Source organism: Uloborus diversus, chromosome 3, assembly GCF_026930045.1.
Source record: "Uloborus diversus isolate 005 chromosome 3, Udiv.v.3.1, whole genome shotgun sequence".
In the NCBI taxonomy this organism is placed as follows: domain Eukaryota; kingdom Metazoa; phylum Arthropoda; class Arachnida; order Araneae; family Uloboridae; genus Uloborus; species Uloborus diversus.
This window is the reverse complement of record NC_072733.1, coordinates 150653556-150667614: the sequence shown is the minus strand read 5'-3', so window position 1 is coordinate 150667614 and position 14059 is coordinate 150653556. Positions and strand designations below refer to the sequence as shown.

Sequence of the window (14059 nt, the reverse complement as noted above, 5' to 3'; positions counted from 1 at the left end):
TTTCAATCTAAAAAATATTTAAAATGAAAAAATGAATGCACATGTTGTTCATACACTTATTTTTATATCATTTTCTTAAATAAAAAAAATACACTTTTATGACCGTTTTCTTGAAAATTATCCGATTGTGAAAGATATATACAGTAATTTGTAAATATATTCAAAGCAATTTTTGTGGTATTAATTAATATGTTTAAAAACAAGTTAAATACAGAGCCTGAAAAACAAGTTCTCTTTTCCATTTACCGTCTTCGATTTTCTAACATCAGCTAAACCCTTCCTTTAGTTGAATTATTTTAACTATACTTAGTCCAGATTTATAAAAAGTTCTTAAAAGAAAATACCTCAAATGTAAAAGCTAAGTAGACAAAGCTATTAGTTCACCTAAAAACAACTTGAAATTCATGCTCTAAACTGTTGAAATATTTAGTTTCATTTTAATGAATTCCAACTAGTACTTTACAAAATAAAATTTTAGCAAACTCCAGAGTAAAATGAAACTCTTTTTGACTAGCTCAGGATTCATAGCTGATAAGCTATTTATTTTCACTGCCCTATACTAATCAAGAATCACCCCTCATATGCATGGGAACCAGAGTAAACCAAATAGCTTACAGAAGCATGATAATTCCAACTTAATTTAGAAGTCTCACCAATGAAGCTTATATCCAAAACTATCTCCCGGTGCACGAGGCGCGAGGCCCTCTTAGGCCTGGACTCCACATGCGCGGAAAACCGAAAGCGTTGGCATAAACGGAATTTCCGATTCAGTCGTATTTCCGCACAACAAGTGGTTTTGAGAGCAGAAAAGACAACGCGGAATATTAGAGCGGAATTTCAGAGCGCCATCTGCAGGTGGCTTCAGGACGCTCAGTTTTTTCTTTTGGTATCAGCGGGAAAAATGGATGATCAAGAAGAGATTGTCGTGGCAAATCACATTTATTAAATTTGACCACTGCAATTGAAAAATAAATAAATAAATAAAATAGAATAAAAAAGGGGAAAAAAACAAACAAAAGCATTCTAGGTGGCTGAGGAAGATACTGCAAGAACGGGAAAAAACTTGGCTTTCAAGCTACTTTGCTTAAAGAGCTGAAGGTGAATTCTACCCTTTCATGAACGATTCACTGTAGATGTTTTTATGATGAGCTTAGATCTCGTGAGTTTTTGACATTGCTGGACCCCCCCCCCCCCCCCCGCCCCCCACGAAAAAAAGGTGAATGAATGAATATTTACTTGAATGAAACTCCAAACAAAACCATTCAGTGTGGGTAAGAAAAATTGAAGATCATGAAAAATTAAGATTACACAAGATGTATATTATTTCTTCCCCTTTTTGGATAATGAAACAATAATAATTTCAATTATTTATTCATATTTCAATATTTTAATTTGATTTAATACTTCATTAAGGAAAACTATTGTTTTTCTAAGAGAGCAATATGGAATTTTAACTATAAGAATCAGTCAGTGAAATTTTGGTGTTTTATATTCCTAAAGAAGTTTGTTAAAATATATATATATATATATATATATATATATATATATATATATATATATATATATATATATATATATATATATATATATGATGCCTAGATTTTCAGGAAAACCACAGTTGGTTGAATAGCAAATTATATCTCAACTGTTGATGTTATCCATTCATATTTCATTGATGTTAAGCCAAAACCTAGTAACAAAAGATACTAGCATTTTGCTGGTTTTATAGAACGTTTTATTAACATTTTATTTGAATTAAATGTTCTAAGAAATTTGTTAGCAAAACTCATAAAATCGAACTGAGAACGAACATATTTATTAAATCTTTATTTTACACCCCAAAAAGTTTTATTTTTTTTTCATTTCATACCATTTCACCCACATTATTATATAATCATTACTGGCCTAAAATATTGTGTTACAAATTTTAATATATTGTTCTGAATTTTCATTGTTCACTAAATCTCATTATGTTTAATTTATTTAAATATTTTTAATTCCAATCAAAAGCATTTTAAGCATTCGAAGCTTGCATTTTTACAAAGCTCACTAATATTCCACACATCAGTGAATCAAAATAACACACAAATAAATATTTTTTTTATTTACAATGTTCCACTTATTTACATATTTTAACTCAGTTTATTCTGCTGTATTAAAAGTTCAATGTGAGACATCGCTTTTATATTTTTTTTCTCCCTGAAAGGAATTTACATTTAACTAGAAAATTCTTGAAATGGAATCATCTTTAACTAAAAATTCTCCTTTGCTTTCTTGACAGCAAAATGGCAGTTCTACTTAAGTCATTCCTGCATCAGCATTAATTCTCCAATACTTCTTTTAATGTGTTTGCTCGATCTGAAATATAAAATAAATTTGTTTACACACAAATCAGGTAACTGCAGCAGCAGAGCCTGATGTAGATCCTTGACAGGATCAATGGTACTGAAAGAAAATTTTCTTTAGAGGTAAACTCTTTCCTAGTTTCAAAGCAAAGGTACAAAAACATATGTATACACAGACACACAACCAGTTTACAAGGGTTTATCCCCATCAGAGCTATGCTTTTATTATAGAAAGTTATTCTTCTCCTCTTTTTTGAGACCTCACACTTTCTCAGTAACAACACCCTTCTGTTTCTAATCTGTGATGATTATTGAATAGGGCTGGGGTCTTCATAGTAACATTAATTTCAAAAAAAAAAGAAAGAAACTAATATGCAGCACAACACATAAATATATTATAACTCAGCAGTGAGCAGTAGAGACAATCATTGAAGTTCAAGGGATGTTGAAAAAAGCTAAAATTCTCACTTGAATCTAATCTTTAATAGAGGGTTAGCTTTCAGATTATTTGTATAATATTTGAAATTTGATTCAATTGAACAAACTATAAGAATATACTTATTGATAAGTTTTCAATAATTGGTTACAAAGCCCATTTTTGTTGTGTAATTTAGGTTTAGTTGCTTTGTTGTTCAAAGCAGATAGTTTTTAATACTTCTTGATTTGAACAATCATTTCTTTGAAAGACAGTTTTGCCAAAGCAAAACTCTTTTCGGAGGGTGTCACATACAAACATTAATAAGAGCTATAATATAGAAAATGTTCAGTTAAACTATTTTCCTTTAATGATCTTGTTCTCTTAAATGATTTATTAATTAATACTTATATATAACTCTGCCAATCATATCATCTATTTTGTACTCAAAATATTCATTATAGACTGCTTTGAGGCACTACACACTTTATATTTGCTTTTGTACTCAAAATATTCATTATAGACTGCTTTGAGGCACTACACACTTCAAATTGTTTTCTAATAATAATATAGGCTATTTGAATTTCTTAAACAATCCAAAGAAAAACAGTTAACCGGTAGGATAGGGTTCTGAAGAGAGCTCTGATTTTTTATCCAGAGCAGGAGCCGAGCAACCCCTGATCCAGCAGCCCCAGAGGAAAGGATTGGGAATAAGAACATGGAGGACATTGACTATGAACACATTAAATGTACCCCAGTCACCATTAGTGAACACGGACGTTAAACTCTTCAATCATTACCTTCTAGAAACCCTATGTTGATGAGAGTACTTGTTTTTTCAACTTGGGGGAGCACCAAAGCTCTACCAAAAGGAGTCTTAAGTGGCTGGCTGCTCGCCATTAATGCCTGGTTCGAAGAATGGTGGATGGAGAAAGATACTTATATGAAGCTTTTGCTAACTTAAGAGACTGTAGGCAATAAGGGGAAAATACCCTGAAGGACACGATCGAGGGTAGAATACTTTAAGGAAATGGAGATGTACATCCACCCACCGCAGGTAGCTAGCATTGTAATATAAAGCAGCAAATGTTGCAATAATGCACAAGTATAAAAATATATCCTTCCTCACAGTGATTTTTAAACAGCCTCAGATCAGTAGCACCAACCTTCCCACCTTTTACCAGAGGGTCACACCGCATATGAAAGTGATTCTCACAGGTCAGAATGCAAATTAAGTTTTCAAATATTATAAAATTTTGTAGAAAAATAGGAAAAAAGAGGGGATATTAAAAACCTAGAATTATTGCTTTTGTTACTTGATGCTTATATTATAATTGCTTTTGTTTTCCAGAAACCAATTTGTTTATTTAACTCCAAATTTTGACATTGTGACTAATTGTAGTTTTCAATTTGTGACATTGAACAAAACAGGGCCTAGGTGGTTGGCGTTCTACTCACGAGAAAGAGCATATGATTCAGAAGTTGGGAAATACTCAACCCTTCACTTTTAGAAAGGAGAGGGGGCCATAGAAGGAACTAAATACGTCTCTTGACCTCTCTAAGAACTCTTGAAATGAAATTTGCATTAAAAAAGAATTTTAAATTCCTAATTCATACACATACATATAATTTTGCATGATATTTTTTTGAATTTTTACATCTTGTATTTAAATTATGTTTTCCGCAATCCCAAGTGTGTGTACGCATGTGTGCTTGCGTATGTGTATGCAGGCATGCCTGTGTGTAGGCAGGAGTGCCCAGCCTCTAAGGGCAAAGGTGCAACCCCCCCCCCCCTAATTTTGCAAAGACCCCCAAAAAGCAAGAGCCCCCCAAATGAGAAAAATACCCCTCAAAACCCCCCTAAAAACTTCAGGGGTGCAGTCTGCGTCATGACCTCCCCTAGGTGGGCACCCCTGGTGTAGGCATGTGTTTGTAGTAGTAATAGAGATGAGCCGGGCTAAGGCCCGGCTTGGGCTCTAGAATGTAACACAGATTTAGGCTTGAACTCATAGTAAAATATTCAATCGTCAATCTCCATACAAATACAAAGTAAACAGAAATAATTATATGTTGTGAAAAATAGCATTTTAATCAGTTGGAATTTGAAGAACGTGATAATAGTTTCTTTTAATGACTTTAATCCTTTTTACTTCTTTAAATGTTTGAATTGATATTTGCTTCACATCACTAGCGCTGTCAGAATTCCTGCCAGAGGGATTTTTTTTTTTTGTCGAAACAGTCCTTAAATGCATAAAAACTGCTGTTTAAGGATTGGCAAAAATTTCCTAGCCAAGGCCTTTGAGATGTGTCTTTACCCTGAATCCCCCCCCCCTCCTTTTGCAGTGCCTCTGCCTCATGTGTAAAGTTAACAAAAATTAAAACAGAAAATTAACAGATATTTATAGTATGTTTTGGATTACTATTACAAAGTATGACATAGTAATGCATCTGAAGTGGAGCATTTCAAGAAATTTTTTTAAAAAATATTCTTTATTTAAAGTTTAAAAAATCAAAATAAAAAACAAACAATTCAAACCAACTGGGAAGTTGCAATCTAAGTACCCATATTTTGTTGATCTAAAATAATAGCTGAGACTAACATTTCATTCAATCATGTTGGGCACTTGCACGTTTAGTTTTTGATGCAAAAAGTTTTCCTCAGGTTCGAATTCTGATGAGAAATATCAACCTAGCTCGGGCTTTCAAAAATGAGCACGATCTCATGAGCAGGGGCAGACTGGTAGGCATGCGGAGGGCTTCAGAAATGGGGGTACCACTGTACCAACAAGTTGAAACTGCATTTGGAAAGGCTCCTATACTTGCTCGCTTAAGGAAAAATTTAAAATATTTTGAGTAAAAAAGCATTTTTAAAGCGTTTAACGTAAAAAATTAATGAGCCAACAAATATAAAATTTTAGCCACTTTTGTATTAACTTTCATTTCTATGTGCTAATGGGGGTACCACGGTTCCCCTGGTGACCCCCTTGCACACGCCTATGCTAGGTCTACAAAGAAGGCACGAACCTTGACTACCAAAAAGGAGCCAAAAAAATAAATAAATAAATAAAACAAAGGTCACAGGCTTGAGGGCAGGGGAAAAAAACGAAGGCGCACTTAATTTTTGACATCTTGAATTTAAATAATGTTTTTTGCAATCACGAGTGTGTGTAGACCAGGGTTGTCAGAATTAAGAATAGTAAATACGGGATAGGCTTCTAGGAGTGAAAAGGGGAGGGGGTGATATTTTTGAAGCTTCTAATCATGATAAATCTGAAAAATTCAATCTCAACAAAGCCTTAAACTTCACAAAATGTTGCCTATCCAAGTAGAAAAATTGTTTTCACTGCGATTGACGATGCATGCGCAAAAATAGTGGTGCCACCTATGGGGGATAATGGCGCAGACTGCGCCAATGAAATTTTAAGAGGGAGGGGTGTTTTAATAGTTAATTTTCACTTTTTTGGGAGGGGGTGGGGGCTCTTGCTATTGGAGGGCGTCTTTGCTATATTTAGGGGGTTACACCCTTGCTCTTAGGGGGTGGGCACCCCTGAGAAATATATTTTCCAACATCAGTCAATGAGCAAAGAAATAACCATTCGGTTCTTCATGGTCTGCCGCCAAAACAAAAACATACAAATCAAATCAAAAGGAAAAAAAATAATTTGAACTTTGACATCTTGAATTCAAATTATGTTTTTCGCAATCACGAGTGTGTGTGCATGTGTGTGGGGTATGTGTATGTGGGTGCGGGTAAATGTGTGTATGTGTGCTTGTGTGGGGGGGGGGCTATGTGCATGTATGGGTAGTTAGGTGTATGTGTATGTGTTTGTGTATGTATGTGTTTGTGTGTGTATGTGTATGTAGGTGTATGTGTATGTAGGTGTATGTGTAAGAGTGTAGGCAAGTGACGCAACATGGAGACGGTTTTCGCTAGAGGAGCAGCATCGTGAGGCGGTTGGCCGACGGTGGTGCTGCAAAGGGAAGCAAGGGCAAAATAAAATCATAGGACATCAAAACAGTCAAGTGAGAACAATATGCAATTGTGATTGCTCAATCATTTTTGCGATTGCTGTCACAAGATTTTATAAATACAAATACAAATACAAAAGTGACGACCAGCAACAGGCTCTGGGCCCAGCTAGACTGGTCCTAGTCAATTTACAATCCCCAGTGAAGAACAATGGCCCTCTTAAAACTGTCTACTCCTTTGTTCATTACCACCTCTTCCGGTAAGCTGTTCCAAGGTTCTACTACCCTGCTAAAATAATAATTTTTCCTAATATCCATGTTAGCCTGAGATTTAAATAGCTTAAAACAATGACCGATTGTCCTGTTTTCAGTGCTAAACTTTAGCCCTGTAACATCTTTCGTTTTAATAAATTTAAACAGCTGAATCATGTTCCCTCAGTCTCTTCTTTGCTCAAGACTGTACATTTTTAGCCTTCTAAGCCTGGAATCATAATCTAAGTGGGAAAGTCCACTTATTAGCCTTGTAGCCCGCCTTTGAACCCTTTCCAATACATTAATGTCTTTCTTAAGATAAGGAGACCAAAACTGAACAGCATACTCCAAATGGGGTCTTACCAAACTTCTATATAAGGGCAGAAGAACTTCTTTAGATTTATTTGAAATAGATCTATTGATAAACCCAAGCATCTTATTGGCTTTGTTGCTAGCAATGCTGCACTGTTGGCCAAACTTTAAATCCTGACTTATTAGGACCCCAGATCAGTAACTTTGTCTGCCTGACTAATGACTGAACCTTGCAAATAATAACTTGTACACTTATTTCCATGCCCTAAATGTAGCACTTGACATTTCCCAACATTAACAGCCATACCCCATTTATCAGCCCACTCCGTAATATGATCTAGATCCTCTTGCAGCTGATTTGCTTGTTCTTCATTTTCTACAGTCCCCATAACTTTGACATCAGCAGCAAAACAATTCATGTTCCCAGAAATATTTTTGTGAATATCGTTCATAAAGACAATGAACAAAACAGGCCCTAACACTGACCCTTGAGGAACCCCGCTTAAGACCTCACTCCAATTAGAATAATTTCCCCTTACAACTACTCTTTGTTTCCTTCCGGTCAGCCAATTTTTTACCCAAATGAAAGTTTTCCCTCCTATTCCTATATCAGCTAATTTGCTAAGTAGAGCAACATGTGGTACCTTATTGAAAGCTTTTTGAAAATCAATGTAAACAATATCTACAGGCTTCTTATTGTCCAAAGCCATGGTAACTTTGTCAGAGAAATATAATAAATTAGTTGCACAAGATTTACCTTTCCTAAAACCGTACTGAAAACTAGTCAATAGATTATTAGTCTCTAGAAAATGTACTATCTTAATTTTCATCAATGTTTCAAAAATTTTGCAAACCACCGAAGTTAGACTCACAGGTCTATAATTTCCCGCACTCCCTTTAGACCCTTTCTTGAAGAGCGGTGTAATGTTAGCCAGCTTCCAGTCCTCTGGCACTGTCCCCGAATTATAAGAAGCATTGAAAATGTTTGCAATTACATCTGCTAATTCCTCTGCACATTCAACTAAAATTTTCGGATAAATATTATCTGGCCCCGGAGCCTTAGTCTCTTTAATTTTTTTCAAATGAAGTTAAACGTCATCCCTGGAAAATACAAAGTCCTCAAGCTGTACTATAGCTTGTGTCTCTTGTTGGTGTCAACTGTTGAGATACAGTTATGGTTAAAAACACTCGAAAAAAAGTTATTAAGAACATTAGCAATATCACTATCATCCTGAATTAAAATTCCGTGCTCATCAACCAGTGGCCCAATATGACTATTTCGAACTTTCCCCGAATTAGCGTATGCAAAAAACCCCTTGGGATTCCTGTTTATGTTATCTGCCAGTCTTTGCTCCAACTCTCTTTTCTGAATCCGTACCAAATACTTAAATTTACGCCTTGCCTTACACTATTGGAGCCTATCTGCACTGTGACCTGTTTCTCTAAACCTATGAAAAGCAGCTTGCTTGTAATTTAGAGCGTCTTTAGTTTCCCTGGAGAACCACATTGGCCAAATTTTAGTGTTGACACCCTTTCTCCTAAAAGGAACATGATCCCTAACCGTATTCGCTAGATTTTCCTTAACCTCTGCCCACTGAAGATTCACATCGCTATTGTCCAATCCAGAAGAAAAAACTGCTTTCAAACTCTGCCGAAGTGCCACAAAGTCAGTATTTCTGAAATTGGGCACAAACCTAAAATTCTCTACTTTGTGCATATCAAATTTAATCCCAAACCTAGTACTTTTGTGGTCACTATCTCCAATGTGTTCCCCTACACATAACCCCTGAACAGAGCCTTCCATGTCGCAGAAAACTAGATCTAAAATCGCGTCCTGTCGAGTACCCTGAGTTACAATTTGATCTAAGAAACAGTCACCAATTACTTTCAAAAAATCCTCTTCTCTGCTATTACTATGGTAAAAATTATTCCAATCAATTCCTGGAAAATTAAAATCTCCCATTATGATGACTGACCCCTTGCTAGAAATGTAACTAATAATACTAAACATCTGTTCGTCTTGACCCTGGCTTAAGTTGGGTGGCCTATAAATATTCCCCAAACGTAGTTTTTTGCCCGTATTACTAATCAACTCCAGCCAAATCATATCAATCTCATTAGGTTTATCATTAATTACCAATTCATTGCAAATTCAAGTGTCTCTGACATAAAATAAAACCCCACCACCTCTTTTACCTACTCTATCTTGTCTAAACAAATTATACCCAGCAATAGATAATAAATCATCATCACTTTCGGTAGCCCATGTCTCGGTAACTCCAATAATATCCAACCTCTTGTCTATAATTATGCTTTTCAATTCTTCCATCTTGTTCCTAATACTATGAGCATTTGTATAAAAAACTTTAAGTAAGTCCATCTTACTTTTATTTAATGCTGCACGATTGTTTGAATCCCAAGTGTTAAAATCTTTTCTCTTATTAGCCACCCTATTTCCGTTTCTACTAAAATCCCGATAGTTAGTACCCTTTCGAATTCTGCTCCTTAAACGATGCCCCCCATTCCAACTTAGTTTTTTGATTCTGAAGCCTCTAAAACCAAACCACTAACTATTTTGAACCCTGTAGAGCTCAGATGTAGGCCATCCCTAGCAATCCAATCTCGTTTACATCTACTCCACACATCAATAAACCTGATACTACGCTTAACGCAAATTTCCTTGAGTACCAGGTTCATACACCTAGCCTGTTGGTTTAGGTGTATGAACCTGACTCATTGTTTTGCATTTTTTGTTTTGCTTCATTTTTTCCCCTTAAAATAATGTCTTGTTCTGTAAAATATTGTTATTAGCTAGAATACGGGACTTTAGCCGTCCTGTATGGAAGTTTCCCGGGACGCGGGACAATTTTTTGAAATACGGGACTGTTCCTTGAAATCTGGGACGTCTGGCAACCCTGGTGTAGACGTGTGTGTGTGTACGCGTGTGTGTAGACGTGTCAAAGGGGGGGGGGCTTGAGCTCCCCTTACCCCCTATATGGGCACCCTTGTACCCTATGGGAACATTACTAGGTATCACCCAGGATTTATCACACAAGTGACTGAAAAAAACCTTGTCAAACTTCTTAAAAACAAAATCTATCAGAGTGCCGCTGAACTTAACCATAAACTATGACAAATAGTGCGCCTAGTACTAACAATTTTTTTTCTAGATCTAAAAGTTTAACTTTTTGCGCTTATTTCAATACGCAAATATTAAGTGAAAACCTTATAACTACACACTTTCCAAGTTCTTACTACAAAATCATGCAAATTAGCAAATATGTTTTATCTGTCAAACTCGGTATACACAAATATACATATTGTAATACAATACAATAATTAATGATTTCAGAGTTCAGAGTGGTGAGAAAATTATACTCCTTCAAAAGAAAAAGTTGGGAAAAGTTTGTTATTCTCTGGCTTTATCAATATGCTAACAAAATACACCATAACAAAGTATGACCTACCTAACGCAACATGTAAAAGGTAAGCAATCTTATATACGGTGATCGAGTACAGAAGATTAACTTCTCAAAAAGGTAAAATATCAAAACTATGGCGTCATTACATGATTTAAAACTCAAATAAACAAAAAGAATGATCAAACAAACGGCTATCAATACATGTATTAAGCAAAAAAGAGGGTAGGATTCTTCAAAATCCAAAATGAAAGAACTAACCTTTTGTACTTTCGTAGAAGTATAAGTCCAGTCCAGTATTAAATTCATCATCCACCAATTCATCTGATAAAGTTTCCATCGATCGTTTTTTTCTCTTCACCTCCTTTTTCTGTGCTTCTGGAGCTGAGAAAAGTGAATGTTTGATACAATTAAATGAAACTATGCACACATTCATAACATTACAAAGAGTAGTTGTGAGAGGAAATCATTCTAATTGGAGTGATGTTTTAAGTGGGGTTCCTCAGGGATCAGTTTTAGGGCCTCTTTTGTTTATTATATTTATGAATGACATCAATGAAAATATTTCTGGAAGCATGAATTGTTTTGCTGACGATGTAAAAGTTATGGGGATTGTCGAAACAAGAGGATTTAGATCATATTACTAAGTGGGCAGATAAATGGGGTATGGCAGTTAATGTAGGGGAATGTCAAGTGCTACACTTAGGTCATGGAAATAAGCGTATGAGATATCGTTTACAGGGTTCAGTCATAAATCAGGCAGAAAATGTTATGGATCTGGGTGTCTTTATAAATCAGGACTTCAAGTTTAGTCAGCAGTGCAGTATTGCTAGTAACAAAGCCAACAAAATGCTTGGGTTCATCAATAGATCTATTTCAAACAAATCTAAGAAAGTTCTTCTGCCTTTATATAGGAGTTTAGTCAGTTTTGGTCGCCTCATCTGAAGAAAGATATTTTTATATTGGAAAGGGTTCAAAGAAGGGTAACTAAATTAGTAAAGGGACTCTCAGATTTAGATTATGATACCAGACTTAATAGGCTTAACATGTATAGCCTGGAGCAAAGGAGAGTCAGAGGGGACATGATTCAATTATTTAAATTTATCAAAATGAAAGATGTAAATGGATTAAATTTTTGCGGGGAAAGCAGGACAAGGGGTCATTGTTTTAAGCTATTTAAATCTCAAGCTAACTTGGAAATCAGGAAAAACTACTACTTTAGCAGGGTCGTGGGCACTTGGAATAGCTTACTGGAAGAGGCGGTAATGAGCAAGGGAGTGGATAGCTTTAAGAGGGCCATTGATCTTCATTGGGGACTAATTAATTGACTAGGACCAGCCTAGCTGGGCCCAGAGCCTGTTGCTGGTCGTCACATTTGTATTTGTATTTGTATTACAAGGGATGATAAGAGTTCAACAAAAATTTCACTTACCGCAAATGCCACATTTTGTCCCAAGGATAGCGCATCTTATCGCTACTTTCTTCTCGTTGTTAATAACAGCAAAAATATTTCTTCAATTCTTCCATTAAAAAAATTGATAATTCAGCGATACAGCATACGTTCAACTTCGGTGGCCGCCATTGCTAATGTTTACAATCTGAAGTCGAGCTCCTATTGGCTGTTAGAATGCGGAATCCGCTGGCGGAAGCAGAAAAGTTGAAATTTTTCTACTCTCGATTCCGTCGCGTTCCCGTCGGGCAGAATTGGCGATTCCAGCGGTCCAAGACGCCCTCTTCTGGCGTCACGATTAACCAAAATAGCCCTTTAACCGCTGTTCCTCTGAATAGCAATCGCATGTTAATCGAAGTCATTTGTTTTCGTATTTCTTAATCTCAAAAAAAGATTTTGGCGAAAGTAACGAATTGTTTGTGTCTTAGATGGAATAAAGTTTCAATTAAAATAGCTCGGTTGTGGATTTTACGCTTGGTGATTTGTCCAGAGCCGTCTGTATAATGTGCTTGTTTACATTTGCACAGTGTTAAGTGATGGACATTTACTTCGCTAGTTATGCCTTATTTATGTGAAATGTCATCTTTGTTTCGTTCGCTATTATTGTGAAACATATTCGTGAATATAATGTTTAGTTTTGCTAATCGATATGTTGTGAAATAGCTTTTGTTACCTTTTTGTGATGTTGTTACTGAATCGTGCGTATCTTGAGTTTAATATGCTTTGGAGTGAAGATGATGCATTTTGAGCTTGAGAATTTTATTCAAGTGATTTGTTCCTGTCAACTCTATATGAATGATATGGATTTATACTTCGTTTTAACTAGTTGGATCGTTGCACAGTCAGAAGTGTTTTATAAATTTCTTCTGCCTTGCAAACGATCTTACTGGCATGTTGACATTTTAAATGCTGAATTTCCATGAGAGCATGGAGCTACAAGTACTGAAAATTCGTATACATAACTTCAAAACAGTTTCAGAAGAAAAATATTTCAATGAATGTTTCAGCAGAAAAGTATTACCTTTCGAAAGGTAAACACATCTGATAAAGGCTTGTGTTGTAAATTAAATCTGATTAAAGTGCTTCGCTGCAAATATTGATGTTGTCAAGGCCTATTCAAGAATAAAGCTCCTTAAGAATTTGCCACAAGAAAATTTTAATTAGTGTGTGACATAAACCCAAAATTACCTTGTTCTGAAATCTGTAAAAAATGAGTAAAATATTAAAAATTCTGAAGTTATAAATAGACTCCTCAGCCCCATCTTTTGATGAATATCCATCTTTTTTTGTTGTTTTCCTCTACCTTGATCTTTTAATTTTAATACTCTAAACTTGACGAATTTTGGTCAGAATTAAAGTGTTTGGCCCTGTTTCTCGACAACCTCTCTATACTGAAATTTAAATTTTCTTGGCATTTACAGCATTAATTCAGTGTTGTCCATTTTACAAAAACCTCTATCTCAAATTTAGTTTGCTGTTTTTTGAATTCAATCCCCAGCAATCTTTATCAACGGTAAAACTTAGTGACAGAAAACATTTCCACCTGGTATTAGCAATCATATAATTCTCCAAGTTTTGTGAAACATGTAGCTCAAGGAAAACTATATGTACAAAGATCGTGTTTTCCATCAATTTCATCCACTCGGAGACTGGGGGAAAGAGGGCATTTTTGAGGAGTGAAAATGAATCTAGAGTCTTACTTTCGAGTCCACCGGTAACAGTTTTTTTTTTTTTTTTTTGTTCTATTCCTTCAAATGTTTAAATTGCTTCGATTATTGAAAAAGTAAAAAATATCGACATTTTTGAATGAAAATCATTGAAAGATAATTTTTATCCTTGAATGATGCATGAACTTGCTGTCGATACTATCTCTTAAATTTAAAACGTGTAATCAAAG

The 14059-nt window shown here is 35.3% G+C and overlaps 1 long non-coding RNA gene across 1 annotated transcript; it reads right to left on the bottom strand.

The window, feature by feature from the left end:
• Positions 1-2244: 2244 nt before the first annotated feature.
• LOC129218421 (uncharacterized) lies at positions 2245-12284 on the bottom strand. Its single transcript, XR_008580328.1, has 3 exons — positions 12145-12284; positions 10974-11096; positions 2245-2358 (listed from the first exon to the last, which is right to left on the bottom strand). It is a non-coding gene; the product is annotated as an uncharacterized LOC129218421 (long non-coding RNA).
• Positions 12285-14059: the final 1775 nt, after the last annotated feature.